Source organism: Ursus maritimus, assembly GCF_017311325.1.
Source record: "Ursus maritimus isolate PB19 chromosome X unlocalized genomic scaffold, ASM1731132v1 scaffold_X1, whole genome shotgun sequence".
Lineage (NCBI taxonomy): Eukaryota > Metazoa > Chordata > Mammalia > Carnivora > Ursidae > Ursus > Ursus maritimus.
Window position 1 is genome coordinate 78,790,561 of NW_024423319.1, and position 27,367 is coordinate 78,817,927.

A 27,367-nucleotide genomic window follows, 5' to 3' on the forward strand; every position below is an offset into this window, starting at 1 on the left:
ATAGATCCTTTACGTATCTTGTTAAGTTAATTCCGAGATAATGTATGATTTTTGGTGCTATTGTAAATGGAATGGATTCCCTAATTTCTCTTTCTTCAATCTCATTGTTCGTGTATAGAAATGCAACTGATTTCCAAGCATTGACTTTGTATCCCGCCACATTACTGAATGGCTCTATAACTTCTAGTAGTTTGGGGGTGGAGTCTTTTGGGTTTTCCATATAGAGTGTCATGTCATCTGTGAAGAGAGACAGTTTGACTTCTTTGCTGATTTGAATACCTTTTATCCCTTTTTGTTGTCTGATTGCTGTTGCAAGGACTTCTAGTACTCTGTTGAATAATAGTGGCGAGAGTGGGCATCCTTGTCGAGTTCCTGATCTTAAGGGAAAGGCTTCCAGCTTTTCCCCATTGAGAATGATATTTGCTGTAGGCTTTTCATAGATGGTTTTTATGAAATTGAGGAATGTACCTTCTATCCCTACACTCTGAAGGGTTTTAATCAGGAAAGGATGCTGTACTTTGTCAAATGCTTTTTCTGCATGAATTGAGAGGATCATATGGTATTTGACTCTTTTCTTGTTGATATGATGTATCACACTGATCGATTTGCGAATGTTGAACCACCCTTGCATCCTAGGGATGAATCCCACTTGGTCATGATGGATAATCCTTTTAATGTACTGTTGGATTCTATTAGCTAGGATCTTGTTGAGAATTTGGCATCCATATTCATCAGGGATATCAGTCTATAATTCTCCTTTTTGATGTGGTCTTTGCCTGGTTGGGGATCAAGGTAATACTGGCCTCATAGAATGAGTTTGGTAGTTTTCCTTCTCTTTGTGTATTTTGAAACAGCTTCAGGAGAATAGGTATTATTTCTTCTTTGAATGTTTGGTAGAATTCCCCGGGGAATCCATCAGGCCCTGGAGTCTTGTGTTTAGGAAGGTTTTTGATCACTGCTTCAATCTCTTCATAATTAATCGGTCTGTTTAAATAGTCAATTTCTTCCTGTTTCAGTCTTGGTAGCTTAGAGGTTTCCAGGAAGGCATCCATTTCTTCCAGGTTGTTTAACTTATTGGCATAAAGCTGTTGATAAAAGTTTCTAATGATCCTTCCTATTTTATTGGTTTTGGTTGTGACTTCTCCCCTTTCATTCATAATTTTATTAATTTGGGTCCTTTCTCTATTCTTTTTGATCCCGGCGTTCCGGATCGAGTCCCACATCGGGCTCCGGGCTGGGAGCCTGCTTCTTCCTCTCCCACTCCCTGCTTGTGTTCCCTCTCTCGCGGCTGTCTATGTCTGTCAAATAACTAAAAAAAAAAATCTTTAAAAAAAAGATACAACAATTGTTAATATTTAGGCACCTAAGAGCACCCCAAATACATAAACAGTTAATAACAAACATAAAGGAACTAATTGATAATAAGAATACAATAATAGTAGTGACCTTAACATGCCAGTTATGTCAATGGATAGATCATCTAAACAGAACATCAACAAGGAAAGCAATGGCTTTGAATGACAAACTGGAACAGATGAATTTAAAGATGTATTCAAACCATTCCATCCTAAAACAACAGAATAGACATTCTTTTCAAGAGCAAAAGGAACATTCTCCAGAAAAGGATCACATATTAGGCCACAATACAAGTCTCAAAAAGTTCAAGAAGATAAAATCATACCTTGCATATTTTCTGACCACAACGCTATGAAACTAGAAGTCAACCATAAAAAAAAAAAAATCTGAAAGATTATAAATACATGGAGGTTAAATAACATGCTACTAAACAATGATAGGCTCAACCAGGAAATCAAAGAAGAAACAAAATGTACATGGAAAAAGTGAAAATGAAAACACAATGGTCCAAAACCTCTGGTATGCAGCAAAGCAATACTAAGAGGCAAGTTTTTATCAATACAGGTCTACCTCAAAAACAAGAAAATCTCAAATAAACAACCTAACCTTACACCTAAAGATCTAGAAAAGTCAAAAACAAAACCAAAACTAGCAGAAGGAAAGAAATAATAAACACTAGAGCAGAATAAATGATATACAAAAAAACAAAAGAACCAATCAATGAAACCAGGAGCTTGTTCCTTGCAAAAATCAATAAAATTGATAAACCTCTAGCTAGACTTTGAATAAAAAAGAGGAGGGATTCAATTCAATAAGATCACAAAATGAGAGAGGAGAAATAACAACCAATACCACAGATATACATACAATCATAAGAAAATATTATGAAAAAACTATATGCAAACAAATTGGACAACCTAGAAGAAATGGGTAAATTTTTTAGAAACATATAAAAACAGAAACAGGAAGAAATAGAAATTTGAACAAACCAATAACCAGCAAAGAAATTGAGTCAGTAATGGAAACTCCCAACAAACAAAAGTCCTGACCAGGTGGCTTCATAGGCAAATTCTACCAAACACTTAAAGAAGAGTTAATAATTATTCTTCTCAAACTATTCCAAAATAGAAAAGGAAAGAAAATTTCCAAATTCATTCTATGAGTCCAGCATTACCCTTGATACCAAAACCAGTTAAAGACACCACTAGAAAACAGAACTACAGACCAATATCTCTCTCACGCATTTGATATAAAATCCTCAATAAAATACTGGCACACCAAGTCCAGCAATACATTAAAAAAAATCATTCAATTATGATCGAGGATTTATTTCTTCGTTGCAGGTGTGGTTTAATATTCACAAGTCAATCAACAGGATACATCACATCAGTAGGAGAAAGGACAATCACCACGTGATCATTTCTATAGATGCTGAAGAAGCATTTAACAAAGTATAACATTTGTTTATGATAAAAACCCTCAACAAAAATAGGTTTAGAGGAAAACACACACAAGTATAATGAAGGGCATCTATGGAAAACCCACAAAGAAACATCATCCTTAATAGGCATGAACTGATAGCTTTTCCCCCCAAGGTCAATAACAAGACAAGAATGTCCACACCACTTTTATTTAACATAGTACTGGAAGTTCTAGCCACGGCAATCAGAAACAAAAAAGAAAGAAAAGGAATCCAGATCGGTAAGGAAGAAGTAAAACTCTCTATTTGTAGATGACATGATACTATACATAGGAAAACATAAAGACCACCCAAAAACTGCTAGAAACTGATAAAGAAATTGAGTAAAGTTGCAGGAATAAAATCAATGTATAGAAATCTTTTGCATTTCTATACACCAATAGTGAAGCAGCAGAAAGAGAAATTTTAAAAATTCCATTTGTAATTGCACCCAAAAATAATGATATATAAGAATAAAGTTAACCAAAGAGGTGAAAGATCTTGCTCTCAAAAACTATAAAACACTGATGAATGAAATTGAAGATGCGTCATACAGAAATGGAAAGACATTCCATGCTCCTGGATTGAAAGAACAAATATTGTTAAAATGTCTGTACTACCCAGCAATCTACACATTTAATGTAATCCCTATCCAAATATTAACAGCACTTTTCACACAGCTGGAACAAACAATCCTAAAATGTGTATGGAACCACCAAAGAACCCAAATAGCCAAAGCGACCTTAAAAAAGAAAACCAAAGCTGGAGGCATCACAATTCTGGACTTCAAGTTATATTACAAAGCTGTAGCAAATCAAAATAGTATGGTACTGGCACAAAATAGACACATGGATCAATGGAACAGAACAGAAAATGCAAAAAGTAAACCCACAATTATGGGTCAGTTAGTCTTCGACAGAGGAGGAAAGAATATCCAGCAACAAATGCTGCTGGGAAAACTGGACAGCAACATTCAAAAGAATGAAACTGGGCCACTTACTGCATACACAAAATAAATTCAAAATGGATTAAAGACTCCAAATGTGAGACCTTGAAGTCATAAAAATCCTAGAAGAGAAACACAGGCAGCAGCTTTGACATTAGCTGTAGTAACTTTTTTCTAGATAGGTTTCCTGAGGCAAGGGAAACAAAAGCAAAAATACAAACTATCAGGACTACATCAACATAAAAGTTTCTGCACCACAAAGGAAACAATCAAGAAAACTAAAAGGCAACCTCCAGGATGGAGAAGATATTTGCAAATGACATATCCACTAAAAAGGCTAACATCTAAACTATATAAAGGGACTTACAAAACTCAAAACCCAAAAACAAATAACCCAATTTAAAAATGGCAAAAGACATGAACAAACATTTCTCCAAAGAAGATGTCTAGATAGCCAACAGGTACATGAAAAGGTGCTCAGCATCACTCATCATCAGGGAAATGCATATCAAAAACTATAATGACATAACCTCACACCTGTCAGAATGGCTAAAATCAAAAACACAAGAAACAACAGGTGTTGGCGAGTGTGATGTAGAGAAAGGGGAATCCTCTTGCAGTGTTGGTGAGGATGCAAAGTTGTACAGTCACTGTGCAAAACAGTATGGAGGTTCCTCAGGAAATTTAAGACTTGAGCTACTTTTTGATCCAGTAATTGCACTACTTTCCTGGGTATTTACCCAAATACAGACACTAATTCAAAGGGATACATGTACATGTTTATAGTCAGACATTTATAATAGCTACCATGATAGTTAGCCCAAGTATCCATCAGTCAATGGATGATAAAGATGTGGTGTGTGTATGGAATATAATGGAATATTGTATTGAATATATAATGGAATATTATGAAGCCCTAATAACAAAATCTTGCCATTTGCAACAATATTGGTGAAGCAGAGGGTATAGGCTAAGCAAAAAGTCAGAGAGAGACAAATACCATATGATTTCATCAAATGTGGAATTTAAGAAACAAACAAGCAAAGGAAAAAATGAGAGATAGTCAATCAAGAAACAGACTTTATTTTTAATGTTTTTTATTACATTATGTTGTCACCATACAGTACATCCCTGGTTTCTGATGCAAGGTTCGATGATTCATTAAAGGCGTATAACACCCAGTGCACCATGCAATATGTGCCCTCCTTACTACCCATCACCAGCCTGTCCCATTCCACCCTCCCCTGAAGCCCTCAGTTTGAATAAACAGACTTTTAATCATGATTATCAGAGGGGAGGGGAGTAGGGGGATGGGGAAGCGAAATTAAGGAGTACATGTCATGATGAGCTCAAATCAAGTGATGTATGGAAGTGTTAACGCTGTGTTGTACCCTGAAACTAGCACTGTATGTTAACTAACTAGAATTAAAGTAGAGACTTAAAGAAGGAATCTTGAAACAGGAAGGAAGGAAAGACAATGGAGAGAACAAATATGTAGGTAAAAACAGTAGACTTTGCTTTTCTTGAGTTTTCTAAATTATGTTTCACAGTTGAAACAAAAAGTTTCACTGCTTAATTTGGTTCTCAGTGTCTATAGGGAAAATATGTGAGACAATTCTAAGTGGGGAAGAGATTAAAGGATGTGTCCAGTGAGGTTTCTATACTTGAACCGGTAAAATATCAACACCAGTAGACTGTGGTAACTTATGTTTACGCCATCCAATGCCAAGAAAATGCACTAGAAAGGTGTACACAGAAATACCAAAAACACTATAGATAAATCAGCATGGAATTTAAAATAAGTTCATGTAATCTATAAGAAGGGAAGAGGAAGAAAGCAGAGATACGAAAAACAGAACAAACCAAAAAAAGATGTAAGCCCTAACATATCGATAATTACATTAAATGTAGTCTGGTTACACCAATTAAAAACAGTCATTGACAGGATAAAATCGTGGACCTTAATTATATGTTGTCTCCAAAAATTCACTTCAGATATAAATGATATGTATGTTGAAAGTAGAATGATGGAAAATTATGCTACCATGAAAACATTAATCAAAAGAAATTGTGGATGGCTGTATTAACACCACATAAAGTGACTTCAGAGCAAAGCAAATTGCCAGGTAGAGAGAGGGATATTATATACTGGTAAAAGCATCAATATACCAAGAAGACTAGCAATCTTAAATGTGTGTCACCAAACCACAGAGCCACAAAAATATGTGATGCAAACGACTGAGAAAACTTAGAAAGAGGCAAATCCACAACTATAATCAGAGACTCTTAACTCCCCTTTCAATAATGAGTAGAACAACCAGACAGAAAATCATCAGGAATATAGAACTCAATAATACCATCAATGAATAGGATCTAATTGACTCTTACTAGAACATGCAACAAGAGCAAAATATATGTTCTTTCACATGCCCACAGAACATATACCATGATAGATCATATCCTGGACCATAAAACAAACTCAATAAATTTAAGAGAATTAAAATTATACAGAGTATATTCTCAGACCACTATGGAATCAAACTGAAATCAACAACAGAAAGATAATAGAAAATCTACAAATACTTGAAAGTAACAGAGCACTTTTATACAATCCATGGGTCAAAGAGCAAGTCTCAAGAGAAAGAAATATATGGAACTAAATGAAAATAAAATACAGTATATTAGAATCTGTGGTATGTTGAGTTGCTGAGAAGGCTGAAATTCATAGTATTAAATGCCTTAAATTAGAAAAGGGGAAACATTTCTAATCTGTCATCTGAATTTTCACCTCAAGAAACAATAAGAGGAGAAAGCTAAACCTGCAGCAAACCAAAGTGAAGAATTAATAATAAAGAGCAAAAATCAGTGAAATTGAAAACAGAAAATAACAGAGTACTAGTGAAACAAAACCTTGTTCTTTTGAAAAGAACAATAAAATTGACAAACTTCTAGAAAGTCTGCAAAGGAAGAAAATAGGCAATACACAAATTACTAATTTCAAGAATGAGGCAGGAAACACCCCGTAGTACCCAGAGGTCTCAAAGGATTATATGGGAATACTGTAAATAACTCTACACATAAATTTGACAAATTAAACAAAATGGGTCAATTTCTCAAAATTACAAACTACCACAACACACCTAATATGAAATAGATAATTTGAATAGCCCTGTAAATATTAATAAAATTTAAATTTCCCAAAAAGAAATCTAACCAAATTGGTTTCACTGGAGAATTCTACCAAATTTCTTGCAAAATTATTTTCAAATCCCTATGTTGTACAAACTGAAACTAATTTAACATTGTGTGTCAATTATATTTCAATAACACATTTAAAAAATTTATCGTATCTCTCCACCCAACATGGGTCTCGAACTCATGACCCTGTGGTCAAGACTAGGGGCAGCCTTACTGACTGAGCCACAGTGACCCTCAATAATAGTTTTTTTAAAAGAATACATAGAGTCTCTCTCATAAATCTTTTAATTTCCAACAGTGCTTTTACACAGTCAGAATTTTATTGTGGACAATAAATCTTTAAATTAAAAAAGAATTGTTACACAAATCTGTTTCAGAAAATAGAGAACACTTCCCAATTCACTCTATACTACTATACTCCCAATACTAAACCAGATAAAGACAGTATATAAAAACAGTACTTCAGACTAATATCCTTCATCAATATAGATGTAAAAGTTCTTAACAAGATATCATCAGTAGAATTTAACAATATATAAAAAAAGAATTACACACCACTGCTCCAGTAGGGTTTATTCCATCTTCCAAGACTGGTCCAATATTTGAAAAATCAGTCTATGTAATCTACCATATAAAACACATAAAAAAGAAAATAATATATCACCTCCATGGATGCAGAAAATATGTAACAGAATTCAACAGTTCATGATAAAAAAAAAAAAAAAAAAAAACCTCTCAGAAAACTAAAATAGAGAATTCCTTCCAACTTGATAAAGAATATCACAAAAACCTTACAGCCAACATAATACTTCATGGTAAAAGATTGAATGTATTTCTCCAAAAACCGGGAGCAATGCTGGGCTATGCCCTCACTGCTGCTCTTCAGCATAGTATTGGAACTTCAGCCAGCATAGAAAGGCAAAAAAAATGATATGAAGACATACAGATGAGGTGCTGGAAGATGGTAAACTGTCCTATGTAGATGACAGAGTCTCTGTAGAAAATCACAATTCACACCAAAATTCTAGAACTAATAAGTGAGTTCATCTAGGTTGTAGGATACAATAATAATATACAGAAATTAATTATATTGTGTGTCTGTATACTGACAATGAATATGAGGAACCAAAATAAATAAAAAGCATTTATAATTCCTCCAAAGGAAATGAAATACTTAGGAATAAATTTAACAAAAGATGTTCAAGATCTATATGCTGAAAAGTGTAAAATGCTGATGAAAGAAATCAGTGAAGAAGTGCATCAATGGAGAGACATAGATCTCCATGAATTGGAAAGACTGAATATAGGTGAACTGTCAATTCTCTTCAAATTGATATGCAGGTTTAACATATTCCTATCCAAATCCCAGCAGGATTCTTTATGGGATAAGGGCAAGATTAGTCTAATATTTATATGAAAAGACAAAGGAACTAGAACAGCTAAAACAATTTTGAAAAGGAATAAGTTGGGAGCAAATCACTTCACTTCATTTAGAAGACTTACTGTGTAGCTACAATAATTAAGACTGTGTGATATAGGTAAATGGTATAGACACGTAGAGCAGTGGAACACAATGGGAACCCATAAATAGCTCCCATGCCATAACCAACCTGAATTTTGACAAAGCTTAGAAGTATTCATTAAAGTAAAGATGGTCTTTGGAATAAATGGTACTAGATGAATTGGACATCCAATAAAGTAAGAAAAATCAAATATGTTACACACTCACAAACCAAAAATATGAGGTAGCACAGCCCCTAAACAGCACACATTAAATACAAAAGAACAGTCCAACACATAAAGAATATCCAAAATGTACAAATACACACACTTCAGTAACGAGAACGCTGTAAGAGAAGCTGTATATAGCACGCTTCAAGAACATCACCAGATTATTAAAGAACCATAGTTAAAGTTCACATATATAAATCAGCTACCATATTTCATCAACAAAATAGAAGAAATACAGAAGCAATACTGTCAAAAACACAAACAGTGATAGAGAACTGTATGGGACTGTATCAAACAAAAGCAGCCATAACACAAACAACAAACAAAGGCATAATTTTTCATAGTTCAAAGGTATATCCATCTGCCAAATCGCAATATTAAACACCCCAGCTTAATAGAATACATATACACATACAGAGTTAGAATACATATCAAATCCTCCTCATCCACAGCTAAACACCATTTCTAGTATAGCAAATCAAAAACCAAAGAGGTTACAAAGCCACATATGGATTACATCCGGGACAACATAACCAGAACCAAAGACCAAAGACAGACAAACCACCAAAAAGAACATGTTGTAGCACCCTGCGTGGCGGCTTTCAGATTCATGAATCATGAACAGATCACACGCCAGCGGTACATGACCAGCAACACTTCATTACGGGTAGCTTGATATCCATACATTAGCGCCATGTGTACGCCATCAATCATGGAAGTAAGTTTCGTTGGGTGATACCATCAGACTCCAACATACAAACATTCAAATCAGAACAAACACAAACACATAAACAGAAACATGCTGCTAAATACTAGTATATTGTGTAAGGCGCAGGCAGCGTTAAAGCACAGCATCATCACACGCAAAAAGCGAGATTCATATATAAAATCAAACAGTCCGGCAAATCTTCTGCCAGCAGGCGCACAAACCGCGTTCAGCAATATGTAACCACACACCATGTAAAATCGCACAGAAGCGCGCCACCGTAAATCAAAGATTTAGAATACAGCGGAATCGGCTTGAAGAATGCAACCTCGTAGTATGTTCAAAGCACGGCACCTCTTCCAACGTAGTCTACCTCCCTTTGTAAAGAATCACATCAGAACAAAGAACCACGTTATAGATACCACGCCAGCCAGTAATACCCATTGCGGCAGACCACGTTATTTGTGTTGGTAGTAACGCAGAAGTCCACACCGCGCCAAGTCATAGGCGCAGCCAGGTTAGTTATAAACACCACCATAACCACATACACTGGTTACTTTCACAGAATTATCATAAAAACAAAAAGGCGTAAACCAGACAAAGAAAGACACAGTAAAAATCAGATGCATAAGATATGTTTACATAAGACCTCTGTTATAACACACCTCCATGGGTGCTCTGTCTGTAAGTGTACCAGGCTACTTTCACCGCCCGCCAGTTGTTTCAGCCAAAGCTTGAGACACACAAACAAAAGAAGTCGCTTCACAACCATAAAACCTTCCAACCACAGGGGCATTGTCTTCATTAATACTTCACACAACCCTTAGGTTTCAATAGAAAACATACAAATTCTTTCCTCCATGTATCCTTTCTCTCTTCATTTAGCATGGTAATAGCCCAAGTATTAGCTACAGCAAATTGTAAAGTTCTGGAAACGCAAAATTAATCACATCTTGAGAACATCATTTTTCACTAAGAACCACAATACCATGTGTTTCAGAAGAAGAAGAATATCACGAGAAGCTCACATAGTTCACAGAAAAGCCATGGCAAAACACTCATAGATACAATACTACATAGGTAAAAGTCGCCAGCAACACTGTTACTGTAAATATATCCAGAGATTCACATTATTATATCTATACAAATAAACAACAAACAATAAAGAAAATAAAAACACCACAAAGGTTTAAAGAACAGAAAATGCAAAAAATAGCACATAAAAATGCTGTATTATCCATTCAAAAGTTAGTTACTTCAAAGCTGTCAGGACATTCTCTAGAGCCTATTTTTCCTCAATTTCTGTTTTCCAGTTCCTTCCAGTGATCCTCAAAGAGTGGTCTGCCTGGAGTAAAGGGAAGTCACCTCAAACCCCAGCTGGTGCTTCCAAAATTGACATTTCGTGAATGGATCTGTTCAACCTCAAGAAAGCTTTCCGGCTAGGCAAAGCAGTCGAGGACAAGAACAGAAGGGATGCGGGCCTTCCCGGCTCAGCGAAGTCAGATACACCTTAGTATGCTCAATCCAGCCAATGTCCCAAACCCATCTTTGCTGCTCATGTGCTGTACCGGTGTCAAGTGACAGGAAGTGTGCTGCCCATTTCTCTCTTTTTACTTTTTTCACATTTGCTTGTGTTTTTATGGTGTTTGGGGATGAGTGGCTTATTTTATGCTAGCTGTAACTAGAACACTGAATTACTTGTTATGACAGTTCCCCTCAGTTCATGACTTCATCATCAGTTCATTTTATTGATTCTTTGTGAACTCTTATATTTGGTTTTGGCATTTTATTTTTGTCCCCTTTCATCATCTGGTGATCTAATTCCCTTCCTTTCCCGTGGAAGCTCCCCACTCTGGGTATTTGTTGTGTGTCCCTTCCAAGTCATTTTTGTATTATTTGGTTATATGTATCTCTGCAGAGTCTGTAGTGTTGTTTGTACATGTAGATTTTTCCTTTTGGCCATGAAAGGTGCTGTACATCTCAGCCCTGCTAAGTTTCTATTCTCTTTTTTCACTCTATGGTTTTTGAGATTCTTATCCATGAGGTTCATACATGGTTCATTCCCTCATGGACTGCTGGATTATGTTCCACTCAGTTGGAGTAATTTCACAGTATTTTAGTTATTGATTTCAGTTCTTGGGTGTTATTATGTAAACAGTGCTGCAGGGAATATCTTCATAGATGTCTTTGTTTCTTTTGTGTTCCTGTGTCAGTTTATTCAAAGTATATACTTATAGAATTCGATCCCAAAGATATGCATGGAATATAGCTATTATTGACAAAGTGTTGCTCTAGATCAGATCTGTACCAATATATAGTCCTGTGAACAACATGGGCAGGGTTTCTTCTCTTCTTCAGCGTAGTACGCTGTTTCAAAGTACTGATATCACATAACTTGTTAATTTTTGCCAGTCCAGTGGGCTTCAAGTAGTACCTCTTTAAAGATTTTATTTATTTATTTTAGAGGGTGGGGAAGTGATGTAGTGGAGTAGAATCTTGAAGCAGTGACTCGTGCTTGAACGCTTAACCCGACAGGGGCTGGATCTCAATACCATGAGATCCTGACCTGAGCTAAAACCAAGAGTCAGACGCTTAATGGACTGGTTTCTCACCCAGGCGCCCTCAAGTAGTAGCCTTTATTTTACTTTGCATTTCTTTGACTACAGATGAGCTGAGCTTCTACTTTGGGTACATATTAACTATTTGTTTTCATTCTCTTTGCAGTGCTCTTATTATTTTTACCTCGGTAAAGTATTCAGTTACTTGTCTTCTTGCTGATCTCAGAACTTTCTTGTCAAATGTGTGCTACATATACATATAGCAAGCGTTTCATTTCTGTATCTGTGTGTATATCAAAATATATATTTTCCAGTCACAGTTTTTTAAAACTATGTGTACAATATTTTGTTGAACAAAATATTTCACCAGCTATTAGTTATAACTTCATCCAATACAGAAAAGTTAAGAATAGTAAGGTGAATACCCATATGACCACCACTTATCTCCACAATTAACATTTTACTATACTTACTTTTATCCTATATAACTGTCCATTTGTCCATCTCTAGCCAGCCATTTATCCTATCCTTCTTGATACATTTCAAAATAAGTTGCAGACATCAGTGTACTTCACCCCTAACCGTTGAAATATTTCAATTTTGGTTTTGTCACACCCTTCAAACTGTACCTTTGTGGTATGTGCTTTTGAGTCAGATGACAAATTCCTCCCTACCCTTGGGCTTCATAAAAAGACACTTCCTATATTTTAATAGTTTTATAATGTTGCTCCATGTCGTGTCTCTTAATATAGTGGGTATTTTTTCTGTATATTCTGTAAGAAGGGTCGCTGATTTTATTTTCTTTAGGTAATAAGCTAGTTTTCCCAAACTCCATTGGCTAAACAGCCCTCTCCCACGATGTAGATTACGTGCTTCTTATATCAAGTTCTATATATTCATGGAGTACACTGCTGGATTCATTTTTTCCATTGCCTGTTTGATTCCCTCTGGCCAGGATCACATTGTTTCAATTATTATAGGTTTTTAATATGCCTTAGTATCAGGTAGGCAAATCTCCACTTGTACTTTTCTTGTGTGAGACATGTACTAACTATTTCTGAATCATGTGATCTTTATTCTTCCAATATAATTTAGAATTAGTCCAGTTTCCACAAAATTAATTTGGGAGAGTTGACATCTTTATTAAGTGTCAAGTGCTCCCATCCAGAAATCATAGTTTACCCTCCTTATTTAGGTCTCTTCTTTATGTCTTTAGTAGAGTTAGTTTTTTTTAATGTAGAGTCTCTGTGTTTGAAAGTCCTAGGTACTTGATATATATTGCAGTGATTATGGATGTCATTCCTGTTTTCTTGCTTACCTTCTCATTGTTTATTTGCTGGATGTGGAGGAAGTGCTAAATTTTTTGTGCAGAGAAGCTGAAGTCAGTCTCAACAAGTCATTAGAGGGCTACAGAGCACTGACCTTGAAATTGGACAGACCTTAGTTTGAATTCTTGGACTTTTGGCAGCTTGATAAGTCACTTTTAACCTTTTAGGAGCATCCACTCCTTGTTACTTATAAATGGGTATAATTACTATTTCTCGTGAGCTGTTTTGAAGATTCAGGTAATGCATGTAGGGACCCTATCACATTATAGATGCTAATATTTGTTAATTTTCTAACTGCCTTGGCGATTAAAATTGGTGACTTAAGAAGTCTTCCTAATAAGAATACCGACAGGATTCATTCCTCCAAGTTTACCTGTTTCCTGGGCCACAGCCCTGCAATGTCCCATATTAATCCTGGAATTACCGTGTTTTGTTTACATTTCTTCAGAAGTACAGTAATAGCTCATTTTTCCATATGTTTGATCCCCTGATTTTTGGAAACACTTCCAGAGCATGAAAATAAAATGCTTATGAGTAGCTACATTAGCTATCACAAAGACTAGGCTCTAGCCAATCTAATATGTTCTATATGCTTTCCTGAAGAAAAACCCTTAGCCTCCTGCTCAACCTATCTATTCTTAATTTAGACACCTTTCTGACAATTTGGCCACCTGATTTTCCAGTGTACAAACAGATTAGAAGCAGCAAATAAGGAGGTGAGACAAGGAGTAGGACCTATTCTTAGAACCAGCCCCAGTGACAGCACGATAAGTGGCATTTAAAAGCGCCTAAAATCAGGGAAATAGATATAAAGATTGCTTAAAAAGACCTAACCCATGTATAGAGGGAAACTGCCCTGTATAAAACCAGTAACCCATATAAGTTCATTAATAAAGCACAAGGCAATAATCAGCATTCATAAAATCATTAAGAACAGGTTCTATAATATTACATGTTATGTACCAGGCAATGTGCTAAGTCAGCCCTTTGTGTACAATGCTACTAATCCTCATAACAGTGCTAAAATGTAAATATTATTTATCCCCATTTATAGATGAGGGAACAAAGGCTCAAAGAGAAGTGACTTGCAAAGGTTACATAGCTAGTAATGGGCAGTGTTAAGAGTTTAAACCTCCAAGGGGCTTCTGGGTGGCGTAGACAGCGGTAAGCATCTGCCTTCGGCTCAGGGCTGATCCCCTGGCGATGGGACAAGCCCCACATCAGGCTTCTCTCTCGCTAGAGCCTGCTTCTTCCTCTCCCACTCCCCCTGCTTGTGTTCCTCTCTCGCTTGCTGTCTCTCTCTGTAATAAATAAATAAAATCTTTAAAAAAAAAAAGAGTTTAAACCCAAGTCTCTCCAACTCCCAATTCGTATACTCTTTAAAAAGACAAAATGGTAGAAAAATACAATCTTAAAATTAATATAAAATTGGTTGAAATTTAAAATTCACCTTTAAATGAAGATTAACTTATCTCTAAATACCGCATTGCTCAGCAATGTCAGGTAAAGACTGGGTAGCAGTGTTGAACCGTGGTCTAATTGGGTACTAGGAGTCTAGTACTAGGTAGGGTACTAGCTTCTGCTAACTATAGGTATAAGGTACCTCTCATGGAAGTAAAGTAATGCTGGGGAAGTTGTGACTAAAAGTTAATGTTGATGCAAGCTCTTGGACAATTGGCCTAGAGAGATGAGAGTCTACAAGAAAGGTTGGTATAGTTTGAGGAAGGCATAACCTTTACACATATAATAGTCACCACCTAGGAGAAAAGGATGTTATGAACTTGTCAGGCTTCCGGTGGGGCAGTAAGCTTTTGAATGTGGAGAGGCATGTAACAAGGCCCCAAAGGTCATTTGTAGCAAGGTTTCATTCAAATCTCAACAGTTTTCCAGAAACAGAACGGAATTGACAAGGTCATACGTCTAGATTCGTGGTAAAGTTGAATCTTTCTGACAAATACCTGTTAAGAAGCAATGGATTGCTTATCAGCTGTAATAGGACATTTGAGTTAACCATGTGCCATCCGATATGGAAAAAGTGAAGATAAATAAGAACTACTTTTGTCCACTTGACAGAATAATTTAAAGTTTATTGGGAGAAACAAATGAATAAGAATAGCTTGGGATTACAAAAAGAGCAGTCTTGCTCAAACAAACAAAAAACCAAAATGTATTATAAATTTATACTAAAATGATGATTAGCTACACAATGAGATAACACCTCACACCTGTCAGAATGGCTAAAATCAAAACACAAGAAACAACAGGTCTTAGAGAGGATGTGGAGAAAAAGGAACCCTCTTGCACTGTTGGTGGGCATGCAACCGGTGTGGCTACTATGGAAGACAGTATGGACATGATTCAAAAATTAAAAATAGAACTACCATATGATCGAATAATCACACTACTAGGTATTGACCTGAAGAATACAAAACACTAATTCAAAGTAATATATGCACCACAGTGATTATTGCAGCATTATTTACAATAGCCAGATTAGGAAGGCCCAAGTGTCCATCAATAGATGAATGGATAAAGGTGTGGTATTTATATACAATAAAGTATTATTTACAGAAAAAAGGAAAGAAGTCTTGACATTTGCAGCATCCTGGATGGAGCTAGAGAGTATAATCCTAAATGAAATAACTTAGAGAAAGACCAATACTATACGATTTCACTCATGTATGGAATTTTAAAAACAAAACAAAAAGGAACAAACCCCAAACAGTCTCTTTAACTATAGGGAACAGACGGTTACCAGAGGGGAGGGTGGTGAGGGGATGGGTGAAATAGGTGAAGAGGATTAATAATAGTACACTTACCTTGATGAGCAATGAGTAGTAAGTAGAATTGTTAAATCACTATATTGTACACCTGAAAACTAATTTGACACTATATTAGCTATGCTGGAATTAGAATTTAAAACAGTGCATAAATATGTAAAACAGAAAAATTAAATGATGTCCTTTGACTGAAAGGAAATGACACCAAGTGGATAAATAATGACCACCTGTAAAGGTAATTGTATAGGCAAATATAAAAGTTGCATAAATATATTTTTTCATTTATTCAAATTTAACTGATTTTTTAAAGATTTTATGTTCTTAGACTTGTAACCACCAGGGCATGTCTTCAAGACAGCTTGTACAGTGAGGATTCCTAATTGTGCGACACACCTGTTTGCCATTCAGATATCCCACAGTGGAACCAGAGCTGGCTCACAGCTTCTTTGACAACCAGAAGAGCTGTTGCAAGCTGCATCCTGATCAGCCTCCTTTACATCCTCAAGCCTAAGATGTCTTGGGAGCTGTGGGACATCATTCAAAGAAGTCTCCACAGAGGAGAGTCAGCCAAATCCCCCCATCATCCGGGATGCTTGGCATCATCATCATGATGCTTTGTGACCAGGTGAACATTTACGCAGTTCCTCCCATCCAAGCCGGTGCCTGCATGATGAGTGCCTACCACCCACTCCTCTTGAGAAGAATCTGGTGAAGCACTCCAGCCAGGGCACAGACAAGGACATTTACCTGCCAAAAACCAGCACCTGTCTTAGTCTCTCACGAGAATCACACAGCTGGCTCCTGGTCAGGTCCCCCTCGCTCTTCTCCACCAAGCCTGGGCCAGTCACATTCCTGAATAATCACAGCTTGCACTGTGGGCTTTCTGTCAGCAAGAGTCCCAGGCTGCAGGAGCCCAGCAGCAAGCAGCCAGGTCCAGCCTGCCCTGTAGTTGCAGAGGTGTGTGAGCCCAAATCCTCCTGCCACACACACATGTACACACACCTAGCTTTCTTCCACACGTAGGTAATGCAAGATCCACCTTTCCCACCAGGACTGCCAAAGCTGGGCTGTTTTCCCCACTGGAATGTTATTCTCAAACCAGTACTTTCTATTGCTTGAAATGGCACCCAGACAGTGATTTCATGTGTTAAAGAAATTCTCCCAAATTATGATTGTGCCCAGGTATAGGGTGGCTCTGCAAAGTGTACAGGCATAGGAAACATGCTCAATTCCCTCCTAGAACAAAGTTGCCCAAGCATGCCCTGGGAAACGTGTGGTGTCCTGAGCTAGTCTAGCTGGTTTGGTGGACTTAGCTCAAAGCTTATGAGCAAAGGGTCTTGATGAACCCATAGCTGTCTCCATATGGAGATGAGAGGCACAGAATATACCCATCCTCCAGTTCCTCATAGTTCAGTAGGAGACACGGAGGATTCAGTGTGTCTATTGCATAGGGTTGAGGGAGGGAGGTGTTGTGGAGAGGCCAGCACACTTGGAAGTGGGCCGTACACTTGCTGTGTCTGTGTTGGAGAGGGCTTAAGCAGAGCTGCAGCTGTGGAGGAAATTTTAGAGGAAGAGAAGAAACATGTCAAGCAGATATTTAAGTCATTTGAATTGTGTTTTCCTTTTCTGCCTTTGTTCGAATTTATTCTCTAAGTCTGGGCTCTGAACTTAAAGGCTCAAATTATTTTTTGAGGAAACCTAGTCATGTCTAAGGTAGCAGGTACAGTACTCATGGCAGACTAGGGCAAGCCAGATGCCAAAATCCAGATTTGTCCAGGCTCACCCTAGCCTGATCCTCTACCTACCCTGCAGCTAGGTTTGCCCACCATGTCCACTGCTTCACTGTTAATGCCCACCCTACCCCTCCTGACTGCCATCTTGTTTTTCCCTTTGAAAGTGATAGTTTTTCCCTCTCTCAAATTGATTTTAAGCATTTTCTACTTTAAAAGTATCCTGCCCTGATAATTTCTTTGACCTTCATGGGCCTTGTGTGGAATGTCTCTCAGGAGAGGGGTGTGGTCTCGAATTTAGTCACTCTCAAAAAGTCAGAGCCGAGATCGTAATCTGATTCTCCTGCCAACGCTATCAGACTGCCATGTCTCCACTCCTCCAGCAAGGGAGCATCGTCAGAGTGCTCCAGATCAGACCTTGCCTCCACGGTCGCAAACATGCTTCCAGGTAGTTTTTACCCCTCCCCAGTGGAGAACCACATTGGAATAGTACAGCCCCCAATGTGGAAAAGGTAAAGGACTGACACATAGAGTCACAAAGTAATGCTGTAGAGCCAGGCCTCCTAGACCCAGGATTCTGGACTCCTGACACCATGTGCTCAAGGGCCTCTAAGTGTGAGCTCCAGACCAGCATTTGGGAGCTGCGTGCTCACTTGCTGCCAAACCTGGCTTATATACAGTAGAAGGAGCCCTGAAGGGAGAAGCCCTGGATTTTTAAATTGTTGATCCCCTATTTACTAGCTATGTCACCATGGGCAAATTCTCCTGAGACTGTTTCCTCATCTGTAAAATGGGGGTGATGAGCCTGCCTCAGGACTGTTGTGAGGTTACATGAAACATCTGTCCTGGTTCTGTATTGGCACAAAGCAGGTGCTCAGTACGTTGTGGTTTTCTTCCTTCCTTCCTTCATTAAGGACCTGCTCTGTGCTCACACCTGGAGGAGAGAGGCCAGAGAGGGGGTGCTGTCCTCAGGAATTAACTATTCTATTGGGGAGGACAACTACCCTGCCTGGAATATAGGAAACCATCCAAGGCAGTGGAGGGTGCAGAACATGCCCTCCCTTCTTCCTCATCCCTGCTTGCAACTCAGGCCTGATTCTAGCTTGGGAATGGGTGGAGCACTTGGGCAACTACTGCTGTGTGGGAGGCCTTTCTCCTCTCTGGGCCCATGAATTCTTGGCTTATTTTTTTAAGTAATTCTATACCCAATGTAGGCTCTGAACCTCACAACCCCAAGATCAAGAGTCACATGCTCTACTGACTGAGCTAGCCAGGCACCCATCTGGCTTGGTTCATGTCCTGATTGACACACTCATTGCAATCTTTGAATCACGAACACTTGAGTGAGAGGAAGGTGGCACTCCATCAACAGGAGATAGGTGTTGGTGTGGACAGAGACTCAATGGGTAGATGCTACTTAATTGTTATTATTAATATAAGGGATCAGATTAAGTGTGATTCTAAATCTACAGAATTTTAATTCTGTGTTCTTTCTATATGGAAACTAGTAAAATGCAAATAGAGGACTGTTACTGTTGGTCTGGTACATGTTTAATATTTGTGACAGATAACTTAAAATGATGACTGAGTGCTACAGGAAAGTCCTGCCCATAAGGGGTTCTGTCTTCATCAGTAACCATTTTTCATCGTATATCTGAGGTCCCCAGTCTTCCAGCAATTACATAAGCTATTCATATTAGTTTGGAGACCTCAATCTCAGAAGCTTCTAAAACATGTCTAATCTAATTCTGAATTACCCAAAGATTATGTAAAATTTTAAAATAAATGTATTTGAATTAAAAAAAAACTTTGCCAGTTGAAAGAAAGCCCATGAACAGGATGAAAAGAGAAACTACAGACTGGAAGAGAATGTTTGCAAACCACATATTCAGTAAAAGGACTGGTATCTACAGTATATAAAGAGCTCTCAAACTCAACAGTAAAACAAACAAACAAACAAAAGCAACCCAATTAAAAAATAGGCAAAATACATTAAACAAACATTTCCCTGAAGAGGATATACAATAGCAGATAAATACATGAAAAGATGTTCAATAGCATTAGCCAAGGGAAACTCAAAACCACAATGAGATATTACACAGCTACTGAATGGCTAATATAAGAAATAGTGATGGGGCGCCTGGGTGGCTCATTCGGTTAAGCATCGACTTTGATTTCAGCTCAGGTCATGACCTCAGGGTGTGAGATTGAGCCCTGAGACAGGATCCATGCTGGACAGTGGAGCCTGCTTAAGATTCTCTCCTTCTCCCTCCTCCTTCTGCCCCTCCTCCTCTCCCTTGCATGCATGACACACTCTCTTTCAAAAATAAAAAGAAATGATGATAATACCACATGCTGGGAAATGCAGAGAAATTTATCATTCATACAGTGGTGTTGGAAATGTAAACTTGTACAGCCACTTCAGAAAATAATTTGTCAGTTTCTTAAAAATAACTATACAACCCAGAAATTGCACTCTGGACATTTATCCCAGAGTAAAATTTTATGTCCCCACAGAAACTTATACACTAATGTTTATGGCATCTTTATTCTTAATAATCCAAAATTCGAAACAACCTAATGTCTTTCAGCAGATGTACTGTTGATCTGTACATACATACATGGAATGTATACTGACCAATAAAAAGCAACAAAGTCTTGATAACACAGTAACTTGATGAATCTTAAGGAAATTGTGCTAAATTTAAAAGTCAATCTCAAAAGATTATATGCTGTGTGATTCCATTTATAGGACATAGTTGAAATAACAAAAATTATGGAAATGGAGAACAGATTAGTGATTTCCAGAGGTTAGCAACACGATGGGGAGAAGAAGGTGGGTTGTTGTAAAAGGCAATATGAGGATCCTTGTGGTGATGGAACTATTATATCTTGATCGTCAGTGTCAATATCCTGGCTGTGATGTATTATATTTTGCAAGATGGTACCATTGGGAGAGCTAGGTAAAGTGTTCAAGAGGATCCCTCTGTTTTATTCCTTAAAATTGCATGTGAATCTATAACAATATTAAACTTAAAAGTTGAATTAAAATAAAAACTATGCAAGGGAAAGAAGCCAGTCACAAAGACCACAAAATTCCATTTGTATGAATATTCAGCAAAAGCAAATCTAAGGAGATAGAAAGTAGATTAGCAGTTGCCTTCAGGGTGGGAATGTGAGCATGAGGGATCTTTCTGGGGCAATGAAAATACTCTAAAACTCAATTAATTGTCATGATAGTTGCACAACTATGTAAATTTACTAAACATCAGAAATTCTACACCTACAGTGGATGAATTTTACGGTATGTAGGTTATACTTACGAACTGTAAGGTAAGTTTCTATATGTAAAATTTTTGCAAAATAAAACATTCATTTTAAAAATGATAATGTTAAAGAAAAGATAAAGACTTGAGGCATCACCAAGGGAAGATATATAAAGGACATTAATAATTATGAGAGCTGTATCCCAAAATACATAAAATTAAAAGACAAATGTACAAACTTGGAAAATGTTTAAGTAGAACAGTTCGTTGTAACATTCTCAACACTTCTAATGGCTTTCTACATTACAAGTATACCGCAGAGATGTTTCATGTTTGGTTCCAGTCCACTGTGATGAAGTAACTATCACAGTGAAGCAGGTCAAGGAAGTTTTTGTTTCTAGTGCTATAAAACTTATGTTTTCAAATAATCGAGCCTGTTAAGTATACAATAACATTGCATCTAAAAAATAATGTATATACCTTAATTAAAAATACTTTGTGATACAAAATGCTTACCATCATCTGAGCTTCAGCAAATTGATCTTTTTGCTGGTGGAGGGTCTTACCTCACCCAGGGGTGGTGGAAGCTCAAGGCTGGGATGGCTGTGATATTTTAAAATAAGATGGCAATGAAGTTTGCTGCTGACTCTTACTTTCGCCAGAGAGCAGTGACTCTTTACTCACCAGTGCTACATCCAGCTTCTACATCCAGCACTTTTGCTGCTTCACCTTACACCTTTGTGTTATGGAGACTACTTCTTCCCTTAAATCTCATGAACCAACCTCGGCTAATCTCAAACTTTTCTTTGAACTTCCCTCACGCTCTCAGCCTTCCCACAATTAAAGAGAGTTAGGGCCTTTGTGGATTAGGCTTTGGGCTTAAGGGAATGTTGTGGCTGGTTTGATCCTCTATCCAGACCACAAAACTTCCTCCACATCAGTAATAAGGTCTGTTTCTTTCTTATCATTCATGTATCACTGGAATGTGAATAATTCCTTTAAGAACACTTTGCATTTACAACTTGGTTGACTGGCAGAAGAGGCCTAGCTTTCAGCCAGTTTTTGACATACCTTTCTCACTGAGCTTAATCATTTTAGCTGGTTTTTTGTTTGTTTTGTTTTTTGTTTTTTTGGGGGTTATCTTTTATTCCATTTTATAATAAGGGAACCGCACTGAGGTACAGAAAAGATACCTGCCCATGGCTATACTATTGAAAGGTAACATAGGAAGTTTGACTCAATGACTTTTTTTTTTTAATGTTTTTTTATTACATTATGTTAGTCACCATACAGTACATCCCCCTGGTTTCTGATGCAAGGTTCAAGGATTCATTAGTTGCGTATAACAATCTAGTGCACCATGCAATATAGCCCTCCTTACTACCCATCACCAGTCTATCCCATTCCCCACCCTCCCCTCTCTGAAGCCCTCAGTTTGTTTCTCAGAGTCCATAGTCTCCCCATGCTTCACTCCCCCTTCTGATTATCCCCTTTCTTTATCCCTGTTCTTCCCCTACTGATCTTCCTAGTTCTTATGTTCCATAGATGAGAGAAATCATATGATAAATGTCTTTCTCTGCTTAACTTATTTCACTTAGCATTATCTCCTCCAGTGCCATCCATGTTGCAGCAAATGTTGAGAACTCGTTCTTTCTGATAGCTGAGTAATATTCCATTGTATATATGGACCACAGCTTTAATCCAGTCATCTGTTGAAGGGCATCTCGTTCCTTCCAGATTTAGCTTATTGTGGATAATGCTATATGAACATTGGGGTGCATATGGCCCTCTCTCTTCACTACATCTGTATCTTTGGGGTAAATACCCAGATTGCAATGGCTGGGTCATAGGGTAGCTCAATTTTTAACTTTTAAGGGACCTCCACATGTTTTCCAGAGTGGCTGGACCAACTTGCATTACTCACCAACAATGTAGGAGGGATCCCCTTTCTCACATCTTCTCCAGCAATTGTGTTTCGCTCTTGTCAATTTTTGCCATTCTAACGGCATAAGGTGGTATCTTAGTGTGGTTTTGATTTGAATTTCCCTGATGGCTAATGATTTTGAACATTTTTTCATGTGTCTGTTAGCCATTTGTATGTCATTGGAAAAGTGTCTGTTCCTATCTTCTGCCCATTTTTTGATTTGTTTATTTGTTTCTCGTGTATTGAGTTTGAGAAGTTCTTTGTAGATCTTAGATACCAGTCTTTTATCTGTAGCATCATTTGCAAATATATTCTCCCATTCCGTGGGCTGCCTCTTAGTTTTTTTGACTGTTTTCTTGGCTGTGCAGAAGCTTTTTATTTTGATGAAGTCCTCCACAAGTTCATTTTTTTATCTTTTGCTTCTCTTGCCTTTGGAGATGTCGAGAAAGGTTGCTTTGATGTCATAGAGAGGTTATGTTTCATGTTGTCCTCCAGGATTTTGATGGATTCCTGTCTCACATTGAGGTCTTTCATCCATTGGGAGTTTATTTTTGTGTACAGTGTGAGAGAGTGGTCAAGTTTCATTCTTCTGCATGTAGCTGTCCAATTTTCCCAGCACCATATATTGAAGAGACTGTCTTTTTTCCACTGGATGTTTTTTCCTGCTTTATCAAAGATTAGTTGCCCAAAGAGCCGAAGGTCCATTTCTGGGTTCTCTATTCTGTTCCATTGGTCTATGTGTCTGTTTTTGTGCCAGTGCCATGCTGTCTTTGTGATCACACCTTTGTAGTACAGCTCGAAATCTGGCATTGTGATGCCCCCAGCTTTCTTTTTCCTTTTCAACAGTTCCTTGGCGATTCGGGGCCTTTTCTGGTTCCACACAAATGTAAGGGCTGTTTGAAAAATGTTCTTTGAAAAATGTCATTGGTATTTTGATCAGGATGGCTTTGAAAATGTAGATTGCTCTGGGTAGCATAGACATTTTAACTATGTTAATTCTTCCAATCCATGAGCATGGTATATTTTTCCATCTTTTTGTATCTTCTTCAATGTCTTTCAAGAGTGATTTGTAGTTTCTAGAATATAGATCCTTTACGTATCTTGTTAAGTTAATTCCGAGATAATGTATGATTTTTGGTGCTATTGTAAATGGAATGGATTCCCTAATTTCTCTTTCTTCAATCTCATTGTTCGTGTATAGAAATGCAACTGATTTCCAAGCATTGACTTTGTATCCCGCCACATTACTGAATGGCTCTATAACTTCTAGTAGTTTGGGGGTGGAGTCTTTTGGGTTTTCCATATAGAGTGTCATGTCATCTGTGAAGAGAGACAGTTTGACTTCTTTGCTGATTTGAATACCTTTTATCCCTTTTTGTTGTCTGATTGCTGTTGCAAGGACTTCTAGTACTCTGTTGAATAATAGTGGCGAGAGTGGGCATCCTTGTCGAGTCCTGATCTTAAGGGAAAGGCTTCCAGCTTTTCCCCATTGAGAATGATATTGCTGTAGGCTTTTCATAGATGGTTTTATGAAATTGAGGAATGTACCTTCTATCCCTACACTCTGAAGGGTTTTAATCAGGAAAGGATGCTGTACTTTGTCAAATGCTTTTTCTGCATGAATTGAGAGGATCATATGGTATTTGACTCTTTTCTTGTTGATATGATGTATCACACTGATCGATTTGCGAATGTTGAACCACCCTTGCATCCTAGGGATGAATCCCACTTGGTCATGATGGATAATCCTTTTAATGTACTGTTGGATTCTATTAGCTAGGATCTTGTTGAGAATTTGGCATCCATATTCATCAGGGATATCAGTCTATAATTCTCCTTTTTGATGTGGTCTTTGCCTGGTTGGGGATCAAGGTAATACTGGCCTCATAGAATGAGTTTGGTAGTTTTCCTTCTCTTTGTGTATTTTGAAACAGCTTCAGGAGAATAGGTATTATTTCTTCTTTGAATGTTTGGTAGAATTCGGGAATCCATCAGGCCCTGGAGTCTTGTGTTTAGGAAGGTTTTTGATCACTGCTTCAATATCTCTTCATAATTAATCGGTCTGTTTAAATAGTCAATTTCTTCCTGTTTCAGTCTTGGTAGCTTAGAGGTTTCCAGGAAGGCATCCATTTCTTCCAGGTTGTTTTAACTTATTGGCATAAGCTGTTGATAAAAGTTTCTAATGATCCTTCCTATTTTATTGGTTTTGGTTGTGACTTCTCCCCTTCATTCATAATTTTATTAATTTTCCTTTCTCTCTTCTCTGAATAAGTCTGGCCAGTGGCTTATCATCTTTATTTATTCTTTCAAAGAACCAGCTTCTAGTTCGGTTGATCTGCTCTACTATGCTCCTGGTTTCTAATTCATTTATCTCTGCTCTAATCTTGATCAGCTGCCTTCTGGTGCTTCGGTTAGGCCTGTTTTTCTGTTCCAGCTCCAGCTTCTTGAGGTGAGAATATAAAAACTGCATTTTAGATTTTTCTATTCTTTTGAGTGAGGCTTGGATGGCTATGTATTTTCCCCTTATGACCGCCTTTGGAGTGTTCCATAGGTTTTGGACCGATGTGTTTTCATTTTCATTGGTCTCCAAAATTTGTTTAAACTGATTTTTAATTTCCTGGTTTACCCAATCATTCTTGAGCAGGATGGCTCTTAGTTTCCAAGTGTTTGAGTTTCTTCCAAATTTTTCCTCGTGATAGAGTTCCAGTTTCAAAGCATTGTAGTCTGAGAATATGCAGGGAATAATCTCAGTCTTTTGGTATAGGTTGAGACCTGTTTTGTGACCCAGTATATGGTCTATTCTGGAGAAAGTTCTATGTGCATTCGAAAAGAATGAGTATTCTTTTGTTCTGATGTGTAGTGTTCTGTATATATCTATGACATGTGGTCCAGTATGTCATTCAAAGCTCTTGTTTCTTTGTTCATTTTCCGCTTAGGTGATCTATTGCTGAGAGTGGAGTGTTGAGGTCCCCTACTATTAACGCATTATTATCTATATATCTCTTTTTTTTAAAGATTTTATTTATTTATTCGACAGAGATAGAGACAGCCAACGAGAGAGGGAACACAAGCAGGGGGAGTGGGAGAGGAAGAAGCAGGCTCATAGCGGAGGAGCCTGATGGGGCTTGGTCCCAACGCGCAGGATCACGCCTGAGCCGGAGGCAGATGCTTAACCGCTGTGCCACCCAGGCGCCCCTATTATCTATATATCTCTTTATTCTGGTTAAGAGTTGGCTTGTGTATCTCGCTGCTCCCCTGTTGGGGGCATAGATATTTGTAATTGTCATATCCACTTCTTGAATACATCCTTTAAGAATGATTTAGTGTCCTTCTGTATCTCTAACTACAGTCTTTAGTTTAAAATCTAATCTGTCTGATATGAGAATTGCTACCCCAGCTTTCTTTTGAGGTCCATTGGCATGAAAAATTGTTTTCCATCCCTTCACATTCAGTCTGGATGTATCTTTAGGTTCAAAACAAGTCTCTTGTAGACAGCAAATGGATGGGTCATGTCTTTGTATCCAATCTGCAACCCTGTGGCGTTTTATGGGAGCTTTTAGGCCATTCACATTGAGAGTGATTATTGAGAGATATGATTTTAATGATGTCATGTTGTCTGTGAAGTCTTTTTTTCTATAGATTGTAAATTTCTGTTCTGTATCATTCCTGGGGCCTTTTTACTTTTATAGAACCCCCCCTTAATATCTCACCTAGGGCTGGTTTGGTGGTTACGAATTACTTCACTTTCTGCCGATCCTGGAAGGTCCTTATCTCTCCATCAATTCTGAATGACAGCCTTGCTGGATAAAGGATCCTTGGCTGCATGTTCTTCTCAGATAGAGCTTTGAAAGTACCCTGCCAACCCTTCCTCGCCTGCCAGGTCTCTGTAGACAGGTCTGACGTTATTCTGATGTTTTTCCCTCTGTTCAAAAGGATTTTCTTCCCCTTCGCCGCTTTCAATACTGTATCCTTGGATCTAATATTTGCAAATTGCACTATGACGTGATGTGGTGTAGGTCTGTTCTCATTGACCGTGGAAGGGGTCCTCTCTGCCTCTTGGCCACGAATGCTTCTTTCCTTTGCCTGATTAGGGAAGTTTTCAGCTACAGTTTGTTCGAATATCTCTTCCAGACCTCTCTCTTTCTCCACCCCCTCAGGGATGCCGATGATTCTGACATTGGAACGTTTCATTGAATCATTAATCTCCCATTATCTACATTCTTGAGATTGGATTTTTTTGAGCCACGTTTCTGTTTTAGCTTTCTCTTCTACCATCCCATCCTCCAATTCACTAATCCGTTCTTCTGTCTCATTTACCCTGGCCGTCAAAGCGTCTAGTTTAGACGGCATTTGATTCATAACATTTTTAATTTCTGCCAGATTCG

General features: G+C 37.8%; 1 protein-coding gene and 1 pseudogene across 5 annotated transcripts in view; both read left to right on the forward strand.

The window, feature by feature from the left end:
* The window catches only part of FAM120C (family with sequence similarity 120C), a 140,278-nt gene that overhangs the window by 84,652 nt on the left and 28,259 nt on the right, over positions 1-27,367 (forward strand). The gene's annotated exons all lie outside the window — the stretch shown is intronic.
* LOC121101876 lies at positions 16,113-17,085 on the forward strand (annotated as a pseudogene).